This window comes from Suncus etruscus, chromosome 6 (assembly GCF_024139225.1).
Source record: "Suncus etruscus isolate mSunEtr1 chromosome 6, mSunEtr1.pri.cur, whole genome shotgun sequence".
NCBI lineage: Eukaryota > Metazoa > Chordata > Mammalia > Eulipotyphla > Soricidae > Suncus > Suncus etruscus.
The window spans coordinates 116,615,291-116,628,102 of NC_064853.1; the positions used below are offsets into that span (position 1 = coordinate 116,615,291).

Below are 12,812 nucleotides of genomic sequence, written 5' to 3' on the forward strand. Positions count from 1 at the left end.
CATTGGCAGTCTGCATATTCTAATTTAAAAAAAGTATTAGGTTATTTTTTTTTCATTTATTTCCACTTTCCTTTCCTCCTCCAAACTCCAGGTCTCCAAAAATGTTATATTTGGTATATGGCATTATGATGGTTCATTATCAAAGCAATTCATAACCCAAATTCTAAAGTAATTCACAATAACCTCATCTACACAGGGGGAAATGCAGAAGTGCTAGTGTGTTCATACTGAACAAGAATAAACTAAAAAATATCAGTCAATACTGATAGATGTCACCAATAAAATGACAAGTGTTTAATCTTATATCCTGTACTTTGTAGTCTTCAGTCATTACAGCATTTATTATATTTCATCTTCTAGCAACTTATAGACAGTGTTTAGTCAAAGCAAATAAGGCAGTTTATATGCTTTTACTTCTGTTGTAGAAATGCTTATAGTTCAACCAAGAAGAAAGAAATAAATACTCTTTCAACAGTATAAAGTTAAGGGATTTTAAAGACATGTTTTAGTTCAAAACTATTATATACTTCAAAAGTTACAAATTATAACATTTGTTCAATCTGTTCAAAAAGTTTTAAATAATATTATCAAATAAGGCTAGAGAAAATAATTTAAGTTCTTGCCTTGCACGTGGCAGACCTAGTTCAAACTCTGGCATCCCCATACAGACCCCGAGCTTGCCAGAAATGATTCCACAGCTTAGAACCAGGAGTAACCCCAAAACACTGCCAGGTGTGGCCCAAAAACCAAAAAAATAAATAAATAAAATATGTATCTAGTATATTCCCATCTGTTAATCTCTGCTTTCACTTGTTTGGAGAGTGCAATTTCCTCCGATGCCTGTAGTCTCAATGTCCTGGAGTGCTTTGCCTACATGTTGTTCTAGAAGCTTTCTGCTCCTCAAAGGAAATAGTAACCAAGATACAAGAGCCCCCCACTGAGTGGGAGAAACTATTCACCCAATACCCATCAGATAAGGGGCTAATCTCCAAAATATACAAGGCACTGACAGAACTCTACAAGAAAAAACATCTAATCCCATCAAAAAATGGGGAGAAGAAATGGACAGACACTTTGACAAAGAAGAAATACAAATGGCCAAAAGGCACATGAAAAAAATGCTCCACATCACTAATCATCAGGGAGATGCAAATCAAAACAACTATGAGGTAACACCTCACACCCCAGAGATTGGCACACATCACAAAGAATGAGAACAAGCAGTGTTGGCGGGATGTGGAGAGAAAGGAACTCTTATCCACTGCTGGTGGGAATGCTGCCTAGTTCAACCTTTATGAAAAGCGATATGGAGAATCCTCCAAAAACTGGAAATCGAGCTCCCATATGACCCAGCTATACCACTTCTAGGAATATACCCTAGGAACACAAAAATACAATACAAAAATCCCTCCCTTACACCTATATTCATTGCAGCACTATTTACCATAGTAAGACTTTGGAAACAACCAAGATACCCTTCAACAGGTGAATGGCTAAAGAAACTGTGGTACATATACACAATGGAATATTATGCAGCTGTCAGGAGAGATAAAGTCATGAAATTTTCCTATACATAGATGTACATGGAATCTATTCTGCTGAGTGAAATAAGTCAGAGAGAGAAAAACGCAGAATGGTCTCACTCATCTATGGGTTTTAAGAAAAATGAAAGGCATTCTTGCAATAATAATTTTCAGACACAAAAGAGAGAAGGGCTGGAAGTTAGAGCTTACCTCATGAAGCTCACCACAAACAGGGATGAGTTTAGTTAGAGAAATAACTACATTTTGAACTATCCTAATAATGATAATGAATGAAGGAAATAAAAAGCCTGTCTAGAGTACAGGCAGGGGTTGGGTGGGGAGGAGGGAGATTTGGGACATTGGTGATGGGAATGTTGCACTGGTGATAGTGGTGTTCTTTATGACTGAAACCCAAACAACACAATCATGTATGTAATCAAGGTGTTTAAAAATATATATTCAAAAAAACAAAACAAATATATATATAGTGAATAACTTTTAAAAGTATTATTTTCCCAACTAAATATAATTTATTCAGATAATATCTATGGCTATATAAGCAAAATTATGTTTAGAAGTCAGCCTTTGGGACCAGAGAAATAGTACAGCGACAGGGCATTTGCCTTGCATGCAGCTGATCCAGACAGACCTGAGTTCAGTTCGCAGACAGACCTGAGTTCAGTTCGCAGGCACCCCGTAGGGTCCCCCAGCCTATCAGGAGTGACCTCTGAGTGCAGAGCCAAGAGAAGCCCCAGGGCAGCACTGGGTATGGCCCCAAACCAAAACAAACAAACAAACAAAAGAAGTCAGCCTAGGACCAATATTTTGCTTGAAGTAAAGGTCAATTCTACTTTGTATTTCTTTGTTATGACCATGTAACTGACAAATAATAACAAGTTCAAAATGAGTTGTTTTATATAGTCATCCTCCATGCCATGCCTCATTAAGTCTTATATATGAGAGATAGAATTCTGTATTTCTTATAAAGATATATGTAGCATGGTGGCAACAAAGCTCGAAAGGCACATAATAGGAGAACTGATTCACACAATTAAATTGAGGTGATGTTAGGGAAGGGAATTGATGGTCCTCGGTAGAGATAGGGGGGGGGATACTGGTGATGGGTGCAGTATTGGAATTTTATGCAGTGGCCAGTTCCAACTATCATTGTCATAATGGACCCTTTTCTTTCTTAATTGCAATCCAATCTCTTTGTCACAAGCTTCCTGATATGGACTGGTCCTCCTGGCCCTCATCTCTATTGTCTCTGGGTTTTATTACTGTATTCTCCTTTATTTTTCTATATCCCACAAATAAGATTTTTTATGTCTATCCCATTTTCTCTGACTCATTTCACTCAGCATAATAATCTAATCTCCATATCCATCCATGTATAAGCAAATTTAATGACTTCATTTTCCCTAACAGCTATTTATTTTTGGGCCACATTCGGCAGCACTCAGGAGTTATTCCTGGCTCTGCAATCAGAAATAGGTCCTGGCAAGCTCAGGGGACCATGTGCGGTGCAAGGAATTAAACCTGCGTCTGTCTCAGGTTAGCCAAGTGAAAGACAAATGCCCTACCATTGAGCTATCACTCTAGCCCCCCTATTTCTATAAGAATACCTAGGACATTGGGAGCTGGATATATAGTACAGCGGTAGGGCATTTGTCTTGCATGTGGCCAACCTGGGAGGGACCCAGTTCAATTTCCTGCATCCCATACGGTCCCCCAGTCTACCAGGGGCTATTTCTGAGTACAGAGCCAGGAGTAGCCCCTGAATACCGCTGAGTGTGGCCAAAGAACCAATTAGTCAATCAATTAATAAATAAATAGTTAAAAAAGAAAATACCTAGGATATTTTTCAAAGTGTATAAAACTCTTCTGAAATTCCTTTGGAACCAATAAATGCACATGAATAGCGAAAGCAATGCTTGAGGAAAAGAAGATGGAGGTATCATGTTCCCCAGCTTTAAACTATAATATAAAGCAGTGGTCATTAAAACAGGTATTGGAATAAAGGCAGACGCTCAAATTAATGGAATAGATTTGAATATTCTGAGATTGACCCCCAGGTATATGATAAATTAATCTTTGATAAAGAGGCAAGCAACACCAAGTGGAGCAAGAAAAGCCTCTTCAACAAGCGGTATTGAGAAACTGGTTAACAACATACAAAAAAGTGAACTCAGACCACAAAGGTTAAAACAAAAAGGATTAAAGAGATTATTATCAGATCTGAAATCATAAGGTACATAGAAGAAAATGTAGGAAGAATATTCCATGACATTGAAGTTAAAGGCATCTATAAGAATGAAACACCACTGGCCAAGCAAATGGAAGTAAAGATAAACAAATGGGACTACTTTAAACTGAGATACTTCTGTACTTCAAAGAAAACAGAGGAGGATACTATGGAGTAGGAGAAACTATTCACCCATCTGATATAGGGGGTTAAGATATACAAGGCACTGATAGAACTCAGCAAGAAAAATATATCTACCCTATCAGACAAATAGGAAGATGAAATAAACAGACATTTCCTCAGAGAAAAAAAATGTAGATGGCCAAAAAGGATATGAAAAAATGATGCACATCAATAATCATTAGGAATGATGAAAATAAAAACAATGAGATATCCCACACCACACAGACTAGCACACAGCACACACAAAACACACACAGAACCAGTACTGGCATGAATACAAAAAAAAAAGGGGATTCTCATTGACTACTGTGGGAATGTAAGTAGGTCAAGCCTTTTTGAAAGACAATATGGACATTTCTCAAAAAATTAGAAATTGAGCTTCAGCAATTATGATCCAGCAATACCATTCCTAGGGATATTCTCCAGGAACACAAAAACATAATGCAGAAAAGCCCTCTACACTCCTATGTTCAGCACAGCACTATTTACAATAGCCAGACTCTAGAAACCCGGTGGCCAACAACATAAGAGTGACTAAAAAACAGTGATAAATCTACGCAATGGAATACTATGCAGCTGTTAATAGGAAGTCATGAAATTTGCTTATCCATGGACAGACATGAAAATTATTATGCTGAGTAAAATGAGCCAGAGGAAAAGGGATACACATAGAATAATGTCACTCATTTATGGGATATAAATATACAGTATAGTAACGATATCCAGAGACAATATAAAAAAGGATCAGGAGGACCAGCCCAGGGTAGAATGCTTCCCACAAAGAATAGTGAGTACAGGCAGAGTAGAGAAGAATCTACTAAGATAATGATAGTTGGAACTGACCATTCTAGACAAAAACCTCAGTGTGGAAAGTAGAGAAAGTGATATTCAAGACACCTCTCCATTAAAAAAAGTGCAAATCAGTGTCAGAGAGGAGATGAGTGTGTGTGTGTGGGGGAGAGAGAGAAAGAGAGAGAGAGAGAGAGAGAGAGAGAGAGAGAGAGAGAAAGTAGAGAGAGAGAAGAGAGAGAAGCAAATGCCCGCCCTAGAGACATGTGGGGATAAGAGGGAAATGGGAAACATAGGTGAAGATAAGGGTGTACTGATGAAGGATAGTGTACATTATATGACTTAACCCCAACAATGAATAATTTTGTAACTACAGTGCTTAAATAAAGCAATTTAAAATTTTTTGATTTAGAGTAAAACAAAAATTGTGATATATACAATGGAATACTATGAAAAACAAACTCATGAAATTTTCAGTAACAGATGGAGATAAAGGGTATCATGTTAAGTGAGGTGAGTCAGAAGGGAATAAATAGATACAGAATGATCTCTCATCTGTGGGATTTAAAAACACATAAGGTAGTACAAAGGATCAAAAGCATCACAATGGGAGAACTGAATTACTATAACTAAGTTGGGGATAGGAAAACAGTAAGAGACATTAGTATCATTCAGGCAGGTACACTAGTAATGGGTGTGGTGTTGGAATTTTTTTTTGTTTGTTTGTTTTTGTTTTTGGGCCACACCCGGCGGTGCTCAGGGGTTACTCCTGGCTGTCTGCTCAGAAATAGCTCCTGACAGGCACGGGGGACCATATGAGACACCGGGATTCGAACCAACCACCTTTGGTCCTGGATCGGCTGCTTGCAAGGCAAACACCGCTGTGCTATCTCTCCGGGCCTGGTATTGGAATTATGTATGTGGGAAACTTCAATACTATAAACCACAGTACCTCAATCAATTAAAAATATTTTTTCTTTATTAAAATACTGAGTTTATTTCACATGTATATTTTTGTCTCCCCACCATTTCCATCTGTCTGACCACCTCTACTATTATGTGCTATCATAACATTCCATACATAGTTAAAACCAAGTAAAAGGGTGGAGTTCCACCTTTAAAAACTAAACAGGCATTTTGGACAACACATTCTTGGCAATGGAACCTGGACATTTATCAGACACGGCAGGGAAAAAGTTCTCAGTCTGCATTATAAAAAGGACAGCCAGATATCAACTGTTACAGAAATGAAATAAAACGGAAAAATTTTTAACTGTTTAAATTATTTTCTTAAAGAGACTTCCTCCAGAGATCTTGAATAGCCTCCCGGTTGGTCATCCGGAAGCAGTTTTTCACGTAATTGATAAATTTCGCTTCCACTTTGGGAAGAGAACCACCCTTTTCTATACTTGCTTGCATTTTTGCCTTGATGTCTTCTACAGAACTGGGTCCTTTTGGTGTTTTAGAAGATTTTTCCTGTTTTTTTGAAGGATTCTTGACTTTTTAATCTTGGTGTTGAAGGTTTTTTTTTTTTTTTTTTTTTTTTTTGGTTTTTGGATCACACCTGGCAGTGCTCAGGGATTATTCCTGGCTCCAGGCTCAGAAATTGCTCCTGGCAGGCACGGGGGACCATATGGGGCGCCGGGATTTGAACCAATGACCTCCTGCATGAAAGGCAAACGCCTTACCTCCATGCTATCTCTCCGGCCCGGTGTTGAAGGTTTTGAGTCTTTTTCATTCTGGTTTGATTTTTGTGAATTTTTGCCTGGAGTTTCTCGTATAGATTTCTTTACTGGAGCTTTTTCTTCAGCTTCCTCGTCATCAAAATCTTCATCATCATCATCGTCGTCGTCATCATCATCTTCATCTTCATCAGCAGCAAGCTTTACTTTTTTCTGAGGAACCTTACTGCCACTTCCAGGGGCAGACCGTTTTCCAGATATGCTTAATAGTTTCACATCCTCCTCCTCTTCATCTTCTGACTCTGCATCTTCCTCTACAGTCACCAAATGCTGCCCACTGATATGCACGGGCCTGGAACCACACTTCAACCGCAGAACCACTGGGGGTGTGATTTCAAAGCCTCCAAGGTGAAACCGTTGGCTGTACAGACATTTTCAAAGTTGCCAGTGTGACTTTAATTGGACTGCCTTCGTAATTCAGAGCTTCTGCTTCACCAATGTGCAACTCATCCTTTGCACCAGCCCCCAAACTGGCCATTTTCAAAGGCAGTTGGTGCTCATCTTCATCATTATCCACTTTAAAGTGGTAGTCTTTGTCTGCCTTTACTTCACAACCGAAAAGGTAGTCCTGGGGCCTCAAGGTGCTCATGTCCATGTCCATCGAATCTTCCATGGGGAGCTGGCACGCGCGGCGGCAGCGGCAGAAGAGGGCGGCGGTTGCGGCCGAGCACAGCACAGCAGAGGCGCATGGGGCGGACTCGCACCAAGGAAAAAATAATTTTTAAGAAAAGGACTTACCATTACTCCTAATGGGGTTACAATAGCTCACCCATAACTATTCCTACTCATTTAACATTGATTTCATTGGCTCAGTGTGTCACTGCCACTTACTTTGCAGTAAAAAGTTTTCCAGGGACCCGGAGAGATAGCACAGCGGCGTTTGCCTTGCAAGCAGCCGATCCAGGACCAAAGGTGGTTGGTTCGAATCCCGGTGTCCCATATGGTCCCCCGTGCCTGCTAGGAGCTATTTCTGAGCAGACAGCCAGGAGTAACCCTTGAGCAACGCCAGGTGTGGCCCAAAAACCAAAAAAAAAAAAAAAAAAAAAAAAAAGTTTTCCAACTTTTTCTACTGGGGGCTACATTTAAATTATAGTCACTACAACAGTTAAATGGAATCACCTTAATTTTACTCATTTTGAGTTGTAGGCCCCCTCCAGCAGAGCTCAGGGGATGTTTCTGGTTCCACACTTAGGAACTACTCATAGAAATACAAAGTGAAACATATATAGTATCAGGGATCAAACTAGGGCTAGTCTCAGGCTAAGTGCCTACATCCTTTGCTAACTCGCCAGCCCCAAATTTCCTCCTTTAAACTGTCATAACAGGCAGCTGTCTATCCCTGTAAGGGGACGCTTGAAAAACCTAGAATGTTTAGAAAAAGAAAATCCATAATATGGTTTTATTCCAATTATTCATAAGATCAAACAGTAAGCTATATTCACTGCAGCACTATTCACAATTGCCAAAATCTGGACACAACTTAAGTGCCCCAAAATAGATGACTGAATATATACACATTGGAATACAACTTGGTCATAAGAAATGATGAGGTCATACAATTTGCTGCTCCATGGACAGATCTGAAGATTATTATGCTGAGTAAAATTATTTAGAGGGAGACAGAATACAGAATAGCCTCTCTTATATGCATGATATAAAGAAATATCGTAGAGATATAACAAATGCCCAAAAGAAATAGAAACAAAGATAAGAACCGGTCTTCAGTAGAAAGCTTATGACTGAGGCTTGGGGTGGGGGATAAAACAATGAAGGGAACACTAAAATTATATGCATGGCACTCTACCAATAATAGTATTGTAAACCAGAGACTAAAAAAAAAATCAAAGGTACCTGCAAAAGAGGCAAGAGGGTATGAAGGAAACTGGAGACACTGATTAAGGGAATTGGGCTTCGGTGAAGGAACTGGTGTTAAAACATTCGTTTTAAGCCTAAAACTCAATCATTAATAACTTCATAATTTATGGTGACTCATTTCTTTAATAAAATTAAATTAAAAAATAAATAGTAAACTAAGATAGCTTTTCTTGGAGAACTAGTGAACCTATGTTCCATTTAATTTATTTACTAAATAAATAAAATGTCTTTAGTAAATAAATAAATTTTAGAAAATTAAATATGTAGTGAATAAAATTAATTTAATTTTATGATATTAAAAGTATTCCATTTAATAACTTGAACCTAGGCTCAATTTAAAAGAGCGTTTAAACGTTTATTCAATTAAGATTCACTTATTCAATCACAGAAAAAAAGTCAAGCAATAGTACACTGAGTATGAAGTTTGCCTTAAATGGAAACTACCCGGGTTTGACCCCAGGCCCCTATAAAGTCCTCTGAGCACCACCAAGAGTGTTCCCTGAGCACAGAGCCAGGAGAAAACCCTTAGCAAATCAGTATATAATACAAAAACAAAAACAAAAATCAATCACATAAAAATAAAAATTTTTCCCAGGATAAAAGAGAAATTATAAGGTGTGGACTTGACTTTTATATGAAAAGATAAAAAATGATGGGTGATGTTCTTTACATGACTGAAACCCAAACACAATCATGTATGTAATTAAGGTGTTTACATAAATTTAAAAAAAAGATTAGCAATTTAAAAAAAAAGAAAAGATAAAAAATGATCAAAAGGATAAAGAATAAAGTTACTTAACTATCATAATTTTAGCTGTGTATTTAGCTTCCTTTTTCCCTTGTATTCCTCTGAAACAGAGCTGAAGAACTATGAAAAATTCAACCACCTAGATGTCTCAGAGGCATTTGGAGACAAATAGAAAAAGAAAACAGTGTTCCCACAATAGAATATCAGAAGACTGAAAACTGGAAGAGTCTTCCATTCTTAAGGAAAAGGCACAAATTCCAAATGCCTTTATCACAGCAGTTGTAGTTACTGGAGCCAGAACAGAAAAACAATGAAAGATTTTTCTGGAGTACCACTAGATGTCTCTGTGACTTTGTACCTTAAAAGTCACTTGGCTCCCTGTCTGTTTTTAATCCTTTCCAAATATTTATAATCTGGAAAACATATTTCTTACAATTGATGTTTTAAAAAATTCCTGGCATCTGTAAAAGTTAAAATAAACTGTGGCCAAACTACTAAAAGTAACCCATGATTTTTTTTAAAAAATTACATTTTCTCTTGTGGGACTGTTTCTTCATACTTTCTAAGAACTTTAAATTTTAAACTATTTTTTTTCCTTTGGGGCAGAATTGGAGGGGGAATACTTCCAGCAGTAGTCAAAACTTACTCCTTGTTCTGTTTTCAGGGGTCACTCTTGGCAATAAGTGCTCAAGCTACTATGTGTGGTTCCAAAAATCAGTCAGTCACGTACAAGGCAAGCATCTTAACCCGTATACTATCTCTCTTCCCATTTATTGTCTTACTCTAAAAAATGCAGATTCAGATTTAAAAAAGAAATGTCCTGCTTGCTTTAATTTTTTTTTTTTTTTTTTTTTTTTTTAGTTTTTGGTCACACCCAGCATTGCTCAGGGTTTACTCCTGGCTGTCTGCTCAGAAATAGCTCCTGGCAGGCACGGGGTACCATATGGGACACCGGGATTCGAACCAACCACCTTTGGTCCTGGATTGGCTGGCTGCTTGCAAGGCAAACACCGGTGTGCTAGCTCTCCGGGCCCTTTGCTTTAATTTTAAGTTAGCCAATGCTCTCCAAACCAGTGTGCATCTTCTGTTTTCTCCCAAGTGCCATTAATTCTCAATTTATTCCCAAAATGAAATTAGTTTCTTTCCTTAAAAAATTAATTCTTGAGCCAGAGTGATAACACAGCAGGTAGGGTTTTTGCTTTGCAAAACACAGCTAACCCAGGTTTGATCCTTAACATGTATATGGTTCCCCAACCCTAATAGGAGTAACCCCGAGTGCTGCCAGGTATGTCCCAAAAACAAATAAAAAACCTTAAAAGAATTCATTATTGGGGACAGATAGTGCAGAGGTCACTTCAGGAGAGACGCTGGTTTAATCCTAGGCATCCCTAAGCATCTCTAGTAGTAACATCTGATACTAGAGCTAGAGTAGCACCCAAGCACTGCATAAGATACTTCAGTGTACTTCAGTGGTAGAGTGTCAGCTTTGCAACATGAAACAATAAGTTCCTTTATCTATTCATCTGTTCTTGGGTATTTGGGTTGATTCCAGATTCTGGTTATTATGAACAGTGCTGCAATGAATGTAAGAGTGCAGAGGGGGTATATTTTTGGCCCTTTGATTATATTCCCAGGAGTGGTATTGCTGGATCACATGAGAGCTCAATTTCTAGCTTTCTGAGGAAAGTCCATATTGTTTTCAAAAAGACTAGGGGCCAGGAAGGTGGCACTAGAGATAAGGTGTCTGCCTTGCAAGCGCTAGGGTAAGATGGATCATGGTTTGATCCCCCGGTGTTCCATATGGTCCCCCCAAGCCAGGAGCGATTTCTGAATGTATAGTCAGGAGTAACTCCTAAGTGTCAAATGGGTGTGGCCAAAAAAAAAAAAAAAAAAAGACTAGACCAGTCAACATTCCCAACAATGCATGAGAGTGAATGAGAGTCTCTTTGCAATGAAATACTATACAGTTGTTAGGAAAACTGAAGTCAATGTAATTTGCTTATATACATGGATAGACATAAAGAGCCCATCATGTATATTATGCTGAATAAAATAAGTCAAGAGGAAGATGATAAAAATAGACTAATCGTACTCATTTGTGGGATATATATTTAAAAAAAAGATAGTATGAAAATAATATCCAAATACAACAGAGGTAAGGACTAGGAAGCTAACCACAAATAGTGCAGTTAGGGCAGAGAAGGGGCCACTATGACAATGATAGCTGGAAGTGATCACTCTGGACAAGAACTGAAAGATAAAATGATATGCATGATACCCCTTTAGTAACACTATTTCAAACCACAGTGTCTAAAAAAAGGGAGAGACAGATAAAAACTTTTGCCATAGAGGCAAGCATGTGAGAGAGCAGGGAGAGGGGGATAAAAACGGGGGCAACAGCAGTGGGAAATGTGCACCGGTTAAGGGACAGGTGTTATACACTGTATGACTAAAATTCAATCATGAACTACTATGTAACTGTGTATCTCTCATGGTGATTCAATTAAGGATTTAATTTATTTTTAAAAAGTGAGGGCTGGGGGGGCCGGAGAGATAGCATGGAGGTAAGGCGTTTGCCTTTCATGCAGGAGGTCATCAGTTCGAATCCCGGCGCCCCATATGGTCCCCTGTGCCTGCCAGGAGCAATTTCTGAGCCTGGAGCCAGAAATAACCCCTGAGCACTGCCGGGTGTGACCCAAAAACCACAAAAAAAAAAAAAAGTGAGGGCTGGAGAGATAGCACAGCGGTAGGACATTTGCTTTGCACGCAACAATTCATGACGAATGGTGGTTCGAATCCCAACATCCCATATGGTGCCCCATGCCTTCCAGGAGCGATTTCTGAGCACAGAGCCAGGAGTAACCCCTGAGCATCACCAGGTGTAACCCAAAACCAATAAATAAACACATAAATATTTATTTTCTAAAAATGAGATCACAGCAGCATTGCTGTTTATATTCCATAGCACGTCAACAATGTGGACATAAAAACTCTTATGCTGAGTGAAGTAAATCAGAGGGAGAGAGACACAGAATAATTTCACTCATTTATGAGTTTTTTTGTTTTTTGGTTTTTGGTTGTTTTGTTTTGTTTTGTTTTGTTTTGTTTTGTTTTTTGGCTTTTGGGTCACACCCGCCGGTGTTCAGGAGTTACTCTTGGCTCTGTGCTCAGAAATCAGTCCTGGCAGGCATGGGGACCAAACGGGATTCGAACCACCGTCTGTCCTGGAACGGCTGCATGGAAGGTAAATGCACTTCTGCTGTGCTATCTCTCTGGCCCCTCATCTATGAATTTTAAGAAAAATAAAGACATTATTGTAATAATGCCCTGTGACAATAGAGATGAGGGCTTGAAGGACCGGGGCACGATATGAATTGAAGCTCACCACCAAGAGTGGTGAGTACAGTTAGAGAGATAACTATACTAACAACTATCATGACAATGTTAATGACTGAGAAAAGTAGAATGCCTGTCTTGAATACAGGCAGAGGGTGTGGGAGGAAGGAGGTGGGGGGCATTGGTGGTAGGAAATGTTCCACTGATGAAGGGGGGTGTTCTTTTCTTGAAGTCCAACTACAAATATATTTGTTATGTGGTGCTTAAATAGTTGTGATTTTTGTTTTTTTTGTTTTTGTTTTTGAATCAAACCCGGTGGTGCTCAGGGGTTACTCCTGGCTCTGTGCTCAGAAATCATTCCTGGCTGGCTT

At 38.7% G+C, this 12,812-nt stretch overlaps 2 protein-coding genes and 1 pseudogene across 2 annotated transcripts in view; all 3 read right to left on the bottom strand.

Moving 5' to 3' along the window:
- UBE2V2 (ubiquitin conjugating enzyme E2 V2) overlaps positions 1 to 12,812 on the bottom strand; it is a 738,183-nt gene that overhangs the window by 601,654 nt on the left and 123,717 nt on the right. The gene's annotated exons all lie outside the window — the stretch shown is intronic.
- Positions 1 to 12,812, bottom strand: part of LOC126011868 (DNA repair-scaffolding protein-like) — a 95,209-nt gene that overhangs the window by 32,080 nt on the left and 50,317 nt on the right. The window lies entirely within an intron of this gene.
- On the bottom strand, positions 6,023 to 7,188 carry LOC126012020 (nucleophosmin-like; annotated as a pseudogene).